Source organism: Anomaloglossus baeobatrachus, chromosome 10, assembly GCF_048569485.1.
Source record: "Anomaloglossus baeobatrachus isolate aAnoBae1 chromosome 10, aAnoBae1.hap1, whole genome shotgun sequence".
Lineage (NCBI taxonomy): Eukaryota > Metazoa > Chordata > Amphibia > Anura > Aromobatidae > Anomaloglossus > Anomaloglossus baeobatrachus.
The window spans coordinates 156,421,073-156,434,172 of record NC_134362.1 but is presented as its reverse complement, the minus strand read 5'-3'; positions in this window follow the sequence as shown (position 1 = coordinate 156,434,172).

Here is a 13,100-nt window from a genome sequence, read left to right as displayed (position 1 = left end):
CATCATATAAAAAGTGAAAATTCACAGATTTATTCCAACTGTACTGTAATATAAATGAGATTTTTAGCAAATAATTGATCAATTCTTTGAGCCACCCCTGCCAACGTCACGGCAAATCTCAATAGGGGGGTCCTACTCTATATTCTGTATTTCATGTGCCATGCGGCCTCCTAGATAAAGTTAAAAGCAGAACCATAATGGAGCACACATACCTGTAACCTGTATATATAGCCGCTTCCATGTTGCAAAAGAGGCAATTGTGGATAGAGGCCAGCCCAGGTCCCAGCATGTGGAGCAAGCTCTACACATACCAGGACTATATCAGAACTGACCTTCCCAGTGCCAGAGAGCAACCATTGATAAAGGCGGACCAGATCCAAGTATGGTGCTTAATTAGCACTGCTTGTGGAAAGGGTGAGGCAACTGAATGTGTACAGCTACCAACAGGAGGAATATATTGCAAACCAAGATCAGGCGTGCATAGCATGGTGGTGACCAGCCACCAGACATTTGTAGCATAACTACAACCAAACAGAGAGAGAGGGCAGCCAGCACGATCTGAAAATGGCATGCATCATATAAAAAGTGAAAATTCACAGATTTATTCCAACTGTACTGTAATATAAATGAGATTTTTAGCAAATAATTGATCAATTCTTTGAGCCACCCCTGCCAACGTCACGGCAAATCTCAATAGGGGGGTCCTACTCTATATTCTGTATTTCATGTGCCATGCGGCCTCCTAGATAAAGTTAAAAGCAGAACCATAATGGAGCACACATACCTGTAACCTGTATATATAGCCGCTTCCATGTTGCAAAAGAGGCAATTGTGGATAGAGGCCAGCCCAGGTCCCAGCATGTGGAGCAAGCTCTACACATACCAGGACTATATCAGAACTGACCTTCCCAGTGCCAGAGAGCAACCATTGATAAAGGCGGACCAGATCCAAGTATGGTGCTTAATTAGCAATGCTTGTGGAAAGGGTGAGGCAACTGAATGTGTACAGCTACCAACAGGAGGAATATATTGCAAACCAAGATCAGGCGTGCATAGCATGGTGGTGACCAGCCACCAGACATTTGTAGCATAACTACAACCAAACAGAGAGAGAGGGCAGCCAGCACGATCTGAAAATGGCATGCATCATATAAAAAGTGAAAATTCACAGATTTATTCCAACTGTACTGTAATATAAATGAGATTTTTAGCAAATAATTGATCAATTCTTTGAGCCACCCCTGCCAACGTCACGGCAAATCTCAATAGGGGGGTCCTACTCTATATTCTGTATTTCATGTGCCATGCGGCCTCCTAGATAAAGTTAAAAGCAGAACCATAATGGAGCACACATACCTGTAACCTGTATATATAGCCGCTTCCATGTTGCAAAAGAGGCAATTGTGGATAGAGGCCAGCCCAGGTCCCAGCATGTGGAGCAAGCTCTACACATACCAGGACTATATCAGAACTGACCTTCCCAGTGCCAGAGAGCAACCATTGATAAAGGCGGACCAGATCCAAGTATGGTGCTTAATTAGCAATGCTTGTGGAAAGGGTGAGGCAACTGAATGTGTACAGCTACCAACAGGAGGAATATATTGCAAACCAAGATCAGGCGTGCATAGCATGGTGGTGACCAGCCACCAGACATTTGTAGCATAACTACAACCAAACAGAGAGAGAGGGCAGCCAGCACGATCTGAAAATGGCATGCATCATATAAAAAGTGAAAATTCACAGATTTATTCCAACTGTACTGTAATATAAATGAGATTTTTAGCAAATAATTGATCAATTCTTTGAGCCACCCCTGCCAACGTCACGGCAAATCTCAATAGGGGGGTCCTACTCTATATTCTGTATTTCATGTGCCATGCGGCCTCCTAGATAAAGTTAAAAGCAGAACCATAATGGAGCACACATACCTGTAACCTGTATATATAGCCGCTTCCATGTTGCAAAAGAGGCAATTGTGGATAGAGGCCAGCCCAGGTCCCAGCATGTGGAGCAAGCTCTACACATACCAGGACTATATCAGAACTGACCTTCCCAGTGCCAGAGAGCAACCATTGATAAAGGCGGACCAGATCCAAGTATGGTGCTTAATTAGCAATGCTTGTGGAAAGGGTGAGGCAACTGAATGTGTACAGCTACCAACAGGAGGAATATATTGCAAACCAAGATCCGGCGTGCATAGCATGGTGGTGACCAGCCACCAGACATTTGTAGCATAACTACAACCAAACAGAGAGAGAGGGCAGCCAGCACGATCTGAAAATGGCATGCATCATATAAAAAGTGAAAATTCACAGATTTATTCCAACTGTACTGTAATATAAATGAGATTTTTAGCAAATAATTGATCAATTCTTTGAGCCACCCCTGCCAACGTCACGGCAAATCTCAATAGGGGGGTCCTACTCTATATTCTGTATTTCATGTGCCATGCGGCCTCCTAGATAAAGTTAAAAGCAGAACCATAATGGAGCACACATACCTGTAACCTGTATATATAGCCGCTTCCATGTTGCAAAAGAGGCAATTGTGGATAGAGGCCAGCCCAGGTCCCAGCATGTGGAGCAAGCTCTACACATACCAGGACTATATCAGAACTGACCTTCCCAGTGCCAGAGAGCAACCATTGATAAAGGCGGACCAGATCCAAGTATGGTGCTTAATTAGCAATGCTTGTGGAAAGGGTGAGGCAACTGAATGTGTACAGCTACCAACAGGAGGAATATATTGCAAACCAAGATCAGGCGTGCATAGCATGGTGGTGACCAGCCACCAGACATTTGTAGCATAACTACAACCAAACAGAGAGAGAGGGCAGCCAGCACGATCTGAAAATGGCATGCATCATATAAAAAGTGAAAATTCACAGATTTATTCCAACTGTACTGTAATATAAATGAGATTTTTAGCAAATAATTGATCAATTCTTTGAGCCACCCCTGCCAACATCACGGCAAATCTCAATAGGGGGGTCCTACTCTATATTCTGTATTTCATGTGCCATGCGGCCTCCTAGATAAAGTTAAAAGCAGAACCATAATGGAGCACACATACCTGTAACCTGTATATATAGCCGCTTCCATGTTGCAAAAGAGGCAATTGTGGATAGAGGCCAGCCCAGGTCCCAGCATGTGGAGCAAGCTCTACACATACCAGGACTATATCAGAACTGACCTTCCCAGTGCCAGAGAGCAACCATTGATAAAGGCGGACCAGATCCAAGTATGGTGCTTAATTAGCAATGCTTGTGGAAAGGGTGAGGCAACTGAATGTGTACAGCTACCAACAGGAGGAATATATTGCAAACCAAGATCAGGCGTGCATAGCATGGTGGTGACCAGCCACCAGACATTTGTAGCATAACTACAACCAAACAGAGAGAGAGGGCAGCCAGCACGATCTGAAAATGGCATGCATCATATAAAAAGTGAAAATTCACAGATTTATTCCAACTGTACTGTAATATAAATGAGATTTTTAGCAAATAATTGATCAATTCTTTGAGCCACCCCTGCCAACGTCACGGCAAATCTCAATAGGGGGGTCCTACTCTATATTCTGTATTTCATGTGCCATGCGGCCTCCTAGATAAAGTTAAAAGCAGAACCATAATGGAGCACACATACCTGTAACCTGTATATATAGCCGCTTCCATGTTGCAAAAGAGGCAATTGTGGATAGAGGCCAGCCCAGGTCCCAGCATGTGGAGCAAGCTCTACACATACCAGGACTATATCAGAACTGACCTTCCCAGTGCCAGAGAGCAACCATTGATAAAGGCGGACCAGATCCAAGTATGGTGCTTAATTAGCAATGCTTGTGGAAAGGGTGAGGCAACTGAATGTGTACAGCTACCAACAGGAGGAATATATTGCAAACCAAGATCAGGCGTGCATAGCATGGTGGTGACCAGCCACCAGACATTTGTAGCATAACTACAACCAAACAGAGAGAGAGGGCAGCCAGCACGATCTGAAAATGGCATGCATCATATAAAAAGTGAAAATTCACAGATTTATTCCAACTGTACTGTAATATAAATGAGATTTTTAGCAAATAATTGATCAATTCTTTGAGCCACCCCTGCCAACGTCACGGCAAATCTCAATAGGGGGGTCCTACTCTATATTCTGTATTTCATGTGCCATGCGGCCTCCTAGATAAAGTTAAAAGCAGAACCATAATGGAGCACACATACCTGTAACCTGTATATATAGCCGCTTCCATGTTGCAAAAGAGGCAATTGTTGATAGAGGCCAGCCCAGGTCCCAGCATGTGGAGCAAGCGCTACACATACCAGGACTATATCAGAACTGACCTTCCCAGTGCCAGAGAGCAACCATTGATAAAGGCGGACCAGATCCAAGTATGGTGCTTAATTAGCAATGCTTGTGGAAAGGGTGAGGCAACTGAATGTGTACAGCTACCAACAGGAGGAATATATTGCAAACCAAGATCAGGCGTGCATAGCATGGTGGTGACCAGCCACCAGACATTTGTAGCATAACTACAACCAAACAGAGAGAGAGGGCAGCCAGCACGATCTGAAAATGGCATGCATCATATAAAAAGTGAAAATTCACAGATTTATTCCAACTGTACTGTAATATAAATGAGATTTTTAGCAAATAATTGATCAATTCTTTGAGCCACCCCTGCCAACGTCACGGCAAATCTCAATAGGGGGGTCCTACTCTATATTCTGTATTTCATGTGCCATGCGGCCTCCTACATTAAGTTAAAAGCAGAACCATAATGGAGCACACATACCTGTAACCTGTATATATAGCCGCTTCCATGTTGCAAAAGAGGCAATTGTGGATAGAGGCCAGCCCAGGTCCCAGCATGTGGAGCAAGCTCTACACATACCAGGACTATATCAGAACTGACCTTCCCAGTGCCAGAGAGCAACCATTGATAAAGGCGGACCAGATCCAAGTATGGTGCTTAATTAGCAATGCTTGTGGAAAGGGTGAGGCAACTGAATGTGTACAGCTACCAACAGGAGGAATATATTGCAAACCAAGATCAGGCGTGCATAGCATGGTGGTGACCAGCCACCAGACATTTGTAGCATAACTACAACCAAACAGAGAGAGAGGGCAGCCAGCATGATCTGAAAATGGCATGCATCATATAAAAAGTGAAAATTCACAGATTTATTCCAACTGTACTGTAATATAAATGAGATTTTTAGCAAATAATTGATCAATTCTTTGAGCCACCCCTGCCAACGTCACGGCAAATCTCAATAGGGGGGTCCTACTCTATATTCTGTATTTCATGTGCCATGCGGCCTCCTAGATAAAGTTAAAAGCAGAACCATAATGGAGCACACATACCTGTAACCTGTATATATAGCCGCTTCCATGTTGCAAAAGAGGCAATTGTGGATAGAGGCCAGCCCAGGTCCCAGCATGTGGAGCAAGCTCTACACATACCAGGACTATATCAGAACTGACCTTCCCAGTGCCAGAGAGCAACCATTGATAAAGGCGGACCAGATCCAAGTATGGTGCTTAATTAGCAATGCTTGTGGAAAGGGTGAGGCAACTGAATGTGTACAGCTACCAACAGGAGGAATATATTGCAAACCAAGATCAGGCGTGCATAGCATGGTGGTGACCAGCCACCAGACATTTGTAGCATAACTACAACCAAACAGAGAGAGAGGGCAGCCAGCACGATCTGAAAATGGCATGCATCATATAAAAAGTGAAAATTCACAGATTTATTCCAACTGTACTGTAATATAAATGAGATTTTTAGCAAATAATTGATCAATTCTTTGAGCCACCCCTGCCAACGTCACGGCAAATCTCAATAGGGGGGTCCTACTCTATATTCTGTATTTCATGTGCCATGCGGCCTCCTAGATAAAGTTAAAAGCAGAACCATAATGGAGCACACATACCTGTAACCTGTATATATAGCCGCTTCCATGTTGCAAAAGAAGCAATTGTGGATAGAGGCCAGCCCAGGTCCCAGCATGTGGAGCAAGCTCTACACATACCAGGACTATATCAGAACTGACCTTCCCAGTGCCAGAGAGCAACCATTGATAAAGGCGGACCAGATCCAAGTATGGTGCTTAATTAGCACTGCTTGTGGAAAGGGTGAGGCAACTGAATGTGTACAGCTACTAACAGGAGGAATATATTGCAAACCAAGATCAGGCGTGCATAGCATGGTGGTGACCAGCCACCAGACATTTGTAGCATAACTACAACCAAACAGAGAGAGAGGGCAGCCAGCACGATCTGAAAATGGCATGCATCATATAAAAAGTGAAAATTCACAGATTTATTCCAACTGTACTGTAATATAAATGAGATTTTTAGCAAATAATTGATCAATTCTTTGAGCCACCCCTGCCAACGTCACGGCAAATCTCAATAGGGGGGTCCTACTCTATATTCTGTATTTCATGTGCCATGCGGCCTCCTAGATAAAGTTAAAAGCAGAACCATAATGGAGCACACATACCTGTAACCTGTATATATAGCCGCTTCCATGTTGCAAAAGAGGCAATTGTGGATAGAGGCCAGCCCAGGTCCCAGCATGTGGAGCAAGCTCTACACATACCATGACTATATCAGAACTGACCTTCCCAGTGCCAGAGAGCAACCATTGATAAAGGCGGACCAGATCCAAGTATGGTGCTTAATTAGCAATGCTTGTGGAAAGGGTGAGGCAACTGAATGTGTACAGCTACCAACAGGAGGAATATATTGCAAACCAAGATCAGGCGTGCATAGCATGGTGGTGACCAGCCACCAGACATTTGTAGCATAACTACAACCAAACAGAGAGAGAGGGCAGCCAGCACGATCTGAAAATGGCATGCATCATATAAAAAGTGAAAATTCACAGATTTATTCCAACTGTACTGTAATATAAATGAGATTTTTAGCAAATAATTGATCAATTCTTTGAGCCACCCCTGCCAACGTCACGGCAAATCTCAATAGGGGGGTCCTACTCTATATTCTGTATTTCATGTGCCATGCGGCCTCCTAGATAAAGTTAAAAGCAGAACCATAATGGAGCACACATACCTGTAACCTGTATATATAGCCGCTTCCATGTTGCAAAAGAGGCAATTGTGGATAGAGGCCAGCCCAGGTCCCAGCATGTGGAGCAAGCTCTACACATACCAGGACTATATCAGAACTGACCTTCCCAGTGCCAGAGAGCAACCATTGATAAAGGCGGACCAGATCCAAGTATGGTGCTTAATTAGCAATGCTTGTGGAAAGGGTGAGGCAACTGAATGTGTACAGCTACCAACAGGAGGAATATATTGCAAACCAAGATCAGGCGTGCATAGCATGGTGGTGACCAGCCACCAGACATTTGTAGCATAACTACAACCAAACAGAGAGAGAGGGCAGCCAGCACGATCTGAAAATGGCATGCATCATATAAAAAGTGAAAATTCACAGATTTATTCCAACTGTACTGTAATATAAATGAGATTTTTAGCAAATAATTGATCAATTCTTTGAGCCACCCCTGCCAACGTCACGGCAAATCTCAATAGGGGGGTCCTACTCTATATTCTGTATTTCATGTGCCATGCGGCCTCCTAGATAAAGTTAAAAGCAGAACCATAATGGAGCACACATACCTGTAACCTGTATATATAGCCGCTTCCATGTTGCAAAAGAGGCAATTGTGGATAGAGGCCAGCCCAGGTCCCAGCATGTGGAGCAAGCTCTACACATACCAGGACTATATCAGAACTGACCTTCCCAGTGCCAGAGAGCAACCATTGATAAAGGCGGACCAGATCCAAGTATGGTGCTTAATTAGCAATGCTTGTGGAAAGGGTGAGGCAACTGAATGTGTACAGCTACCAACAGGAGGAATATATTGCAAACCAAGATCAGGCGTGCATAGCATGGTGGTGACCAGCCACCAGACATTTGTAGCATAACTACAACCAAACAGAGAGAGAGGGCAGCCAGCACGATCTGAAAATGGCATGCATCATATAAAAAGTGAAAATTCACAGATTTATTCCAACTGTACTGTAATATAAATGAGATTTTTAGCAAATAATTGATCAATTCTTTGAGCCACCCCTGCCAACGTCACGGCAAATCTCAATAGGGGGGTCCTACTCTATATTCTGTATTTCATGTGCCATGCGGCCTCCTAGATAAAGTTAAAAGCAGAACCATAATGGAGCACACATACCTGTAACCTGTATATATAGCCGCTTCCATGTTGCAAAAGAGGCAATTGTGGATAGAGGCCAGCCCAGGTCCCAGCATGTGGAGCAAGCTCTACACATACCAGGACTATATCAGAACTGACCTTCCCAGTGCCAGAGAGCAACCATTGATAAAGGCGGACCAGATCCAAGTATGGTGCTTAATTAGCAATGCTTGTGGAAAGGGTGAGGCAACTGAATGTGTACAGCTACCAACAGGAGGAATATATTGCAAACCAAGATCAGGCGTGCATAGCATGGTGGTGACCAGCCACCAGACATTTGTAGCATAACTACAACCAAACAGAGAGAGAGGGCAGCCAGCACGATCTGAAAATGGCATGCATCATATAAAAAGTGAAAATTCACAGATTTATTCCAACTGTACTGTAATATAAATGAGATTTTTAGCAAATAATTGATCAATTCTTTGAGCCACCCCTGCCAACATCACGGCAAATCTCAATAGGGGGGTCCTACTCTATATTCTGTATTTCATGTGCCATGCGGCCTCCTAGATAAAGTTAAAAGCAGAACCATAATGGAGCACACATACCTGTAACCTGTATATATAGCCGCTTCCATGTTGCAAAAGAGGCAATTGTGGATAGAGGCCAGCCCAGGTCCCAGCATGTGGAGCAAGCTCTACACATACCAGGACTATATCAGAACTGACCTTCCCAGTGCCAGAGAGCAACCATTGATAAAGGCGGACCAGATCCAAGTATGGTGCTTAATTAGCAATGCTTGTGGAAAGGGTGAGGCAACTGAATGTGTACAGCTACCAACAGGAGGAATATATTGCAAACCAAGATCAGGCGTGCATAGCATGGTGGTGACCAGCCACCAGACATTTGTAGCATAACTACAACCAAACAGAGAGAGAGGGCAGCCAGCACGATCTGAAAATGGCATGCATCATATAAAAAGTGAAAATTCACAGATTTATTCCAACTGTACTGTAATATAAATGAGATTTTTAGCAAATAATTGATCAATTCTTTGAGCCACCCCTGCCAACGTCACGGCAAATCTCAATAGGGGGGTCCTACTCTATATTCTGTATTTCATGTGCCATGCGGCCTCCTAGATAAAGTTAAAAGCAGAACCATAATGGAGCACACATACCTGTAACCTGTATATATAGCCGCTTCCATGTTGCAAAAGAGGCAATTGTGGATAGAGGCCAGCCCAGGTCCCAGCATGTGGAGCAAGCTCTACACATACCAGGACTATATCAGAACTGACCTTCCCAGTGCCAGAGAGCAACCATTGATAAAGGCGGACCAGATCCAAGTATGGTGCTTAATTAGCAATGCTTGTGGAAAGGGTGAGGCAACTGAATGTGTACAGCTACCAACAGGAGGAATATATTGCAAACCAAGATCAGGCGTGCATAGCATGGTGGTGACCAGCCACCAGACATTTGTAGCATAACTACAACCAAACAGAGAGAGAGGGCAGCCAGCACGATCTGAAAATGGCATGCATCATATAAAAAGTGAAAATTCACAGATTTATTCCAACTGTACTGTAATATAAATGAGATTTTTAGCAAATAATTGATCAATTCTTTGAGCCACCCCTGCCAACGTCACGGCAAATCTCAATAGGGGGGTCCTACTCTATATTCTGTATTTCATGTGCCATGCGGCCTCCTAGATAAAGTTAAAAGCAGAACCATAATGGAGCACACATACCTGTAACCTGTATATATAGCCGCTTCCATGTTGCAAAAGAGGCAATTGTGGATAGAGGCCAGCCCAGGTCCCAGCATGTGGAGCAAGCTCTACACATACCAGGACTATATCAGAACTGACCTTCCCAGTGCCAGAGAGCAACCATTGATAAAGGCGGACCAGATCCAAGTATGGTGCTTAATTAGCAATGCTTGTGGAAAGGGTGAGGCAACTGAATGTGTACAGCTACCAACAGGAGGAATATATTGCAAACCAAGATCAGGCGTGCATAGCATGGTGGTGACCAGCCACCAGACATTTGTAGCATAACTACAACCAAACAGAGAGAGAGGGCAGCCAGCACGATCTGAAAATGGCATGCATCATATAAAAAGTGAAAATTCACAGATTTATTCCAACTGTACTGTAATATAAATGAGATTTTTAGCAAATAATTGATCAATTCTTTGAGCCACCCCTGCCAACGTCACGGCAAATCTCAATAGGGGGGTCCTACTCTATATTCTGTATTTCATGTGCCATGCGGCCTCCTAGATAAAGTTAAAAGCAGAACCATAATGGAGCACACATACCTGTAACCTGTATATATAGCCGCTTCCATGTTGCAAAAGAGGCAATTGTGGATAGAGGCCAGCCCAGGTCCCAGCATGTGGAGCAAGCTCTACACATACCAGGACTATATCAGAACTGACCTTCCCAGTGCCAAAGAGCAACCATTGATAAAGGCGGACCAGATCCAAGTATGGTGCTTAATTAGCAATGCTTGTGGAAAGGGTGAGGCAACTGAATGTGTACAGCTACCAACAGGAGGAATATATTGCAAACCAAGATCAGGCGTGCATAGCATGGTGGTGACCAGCCACCAGACATTTGTAGCATAACTACAACCAAACAGAGAGAGAGGGCAGCCAGCACGATCTGAAAATGGCATGCATCATATAAAAAGTGAAAATTCACAGATTTATTCCAACTGTACTGTAATATAAATGAGATTTTTAGCAAATAATTGATCAATTCTTTGAGCCACCCCTGCCAACGTCACGGCAAATCTCAATAGGGGGGTCCTACTCTATATTCTGTATTTCATGTGCCATGCGGCCTCCTAGATAAAGTTAAAAGCAGAACCATAATGGAGCACACATACCTGTAACCTGTATATATAGCCGCTTCCATGTTGCAAAAGAGGCAATTGTGGATAGAGGCCAGCCCAGGTCCCAGCATGTGGAGCAAGCTCTACACATACCAGGACTATATCAGAACTGACCTTCCCAGTGCCAGAGAGCAACCATTGATAAAGGCGGACCAGATCCAAGTATGGTGCTTAATTAGCAATGCTTGTGGAAAGGGTGAGGCAACTGAATGTGTACAGCTACCAACAGGAGGAATATATTGCAAGCCAAGATCAGGCGTGCATAGCATGGTGGTGACCAGCCACCAGACATTTGTAGCATAACTACAACCAAACAGAGAGAGAGGGCAGCCAGCACGATCTGAAAATGGCATGCATCATATAAAAAGTGAAAATTCACAGATTTATTCCAACTGTACTGTAATATAAATGAGATTTTTAGCAAATAATTGATCAATTCTTTGAGCCACCCCTGCCAACGTCACGGCAAATCTCAATAGGGGGGTCCTACTCTATATTCTGTATTTCATGTGCCATGCGGCCTCCTAGATAAAGTTAAAAGCAGAACCATAATGGAGCACACATACCTGTAACCTGTATATATAGCCGCTTCCATGTTGCAAAAGAGGCAATTGTGGATAGAGGCCAGCCCAGGTCCCAGCATGTGGAGCAAGCTCTACACATACCAGGACTATATCAGAACTGACCTTCCCAGTGCCAGAGAGCAACCATTGATAAAGGCGGACCAGATCCAAGTATGGTGCTTAATTAGCAATGCTTGTGGAAAGGGTGAGGCAACTGAATGTGTACAGCTACCAACAGGAGGAATATATTGCAAACCAAGATCAGGCGTGCATAGCATGGTGGTGACCAGCCACCAGACATTTGTAGCATAACTACAACCAAACAGAGAGAGAGGGCAGCCAGCACGATCTGAAAATGGCATGCATCATATAAAAAGTGAAGTATAAAAGAGTAGGACCCCCCTATTGAGATTTGCCGTGACGTTGGCAGGGGTGGCTCAAAAAATTGATCAATTATTTGCTAAAAATCTCATTTTTTTTTTTTTTTTTATTATAGTACAGTTGGAATAAATTTGTGAATTTTCACTTTTTATATGATGCATGCCAATTTCAGATCGTGCTGGTTCCCTTTTTTTGATCTATTTGCATAGGTTCGGGAGTAGAGTAGTTAGGTGGCATCGACTGAGGAACGGTGGATCTCTGCGGAGTAGGAGCATGACGTGTTGGTCTCTTCTCCCGGAGTACTTCCTGGAAACGGAGATCAATCCAGGTGGCCAGAGAGATCAGGCCGTCCAAGGTAGAAGGAACATCACGACCAGCCAACTCGTCCTTGTTGCAGCTGGAGAGACCCTACCAGAAGGCTGCAGTCAATGCCTCGTTGTTCCATCCTAACTCACAGGCAAGCGTACGGAAATGGATGGCATATTGGCCAACCGTTAGGGACCCTTGGTGTAGCCGAAGGAGCGAAGAGGCGGCCGTGGTGGTACGTCCAGTTTTGTCAAAGGTGTTGCGGAAAACCTCTAGAAATCCCTGGATGTTGGTAGTCACCGGATCTTCTTTCTCCCACAAGGGATTTATCCAGGCCAATGCTTCACCCTCCAAATGGGTCATCAGGAAGGCCACCTTTGCTTGATCAGAGACAAAGAGGTGTGGGAGCAACTTAAAATGCAGCGAGCATTGATTCAGGAAGCCTCGACAGGTATTGGGGTCCCCGGCATATCGGGGCGGAGCAGCAAGGCGGAGTTTCGAGGCTGAAGAGGAAGCCACTATGGAAGCCGCTGCCGTGTTCTGATCCGACAGGGATGTGGCTGTTGCCTGAAGATTGTTCAAACGGGTATCCACTGACGACATAAAGGCCAGCATGCGAGAATGGGTCTCGTGTTGTTGCACCAGTTCTTGTTGTAAACCGGCCAGCTGGGAAGCTTGTGATCCGGCGGAATCCATTGCCTGTTCAAACTGTAATGTTCAGTCCAGAGGTGGATCCACAGGACCGTGCCCCGGACTCCCCCAGA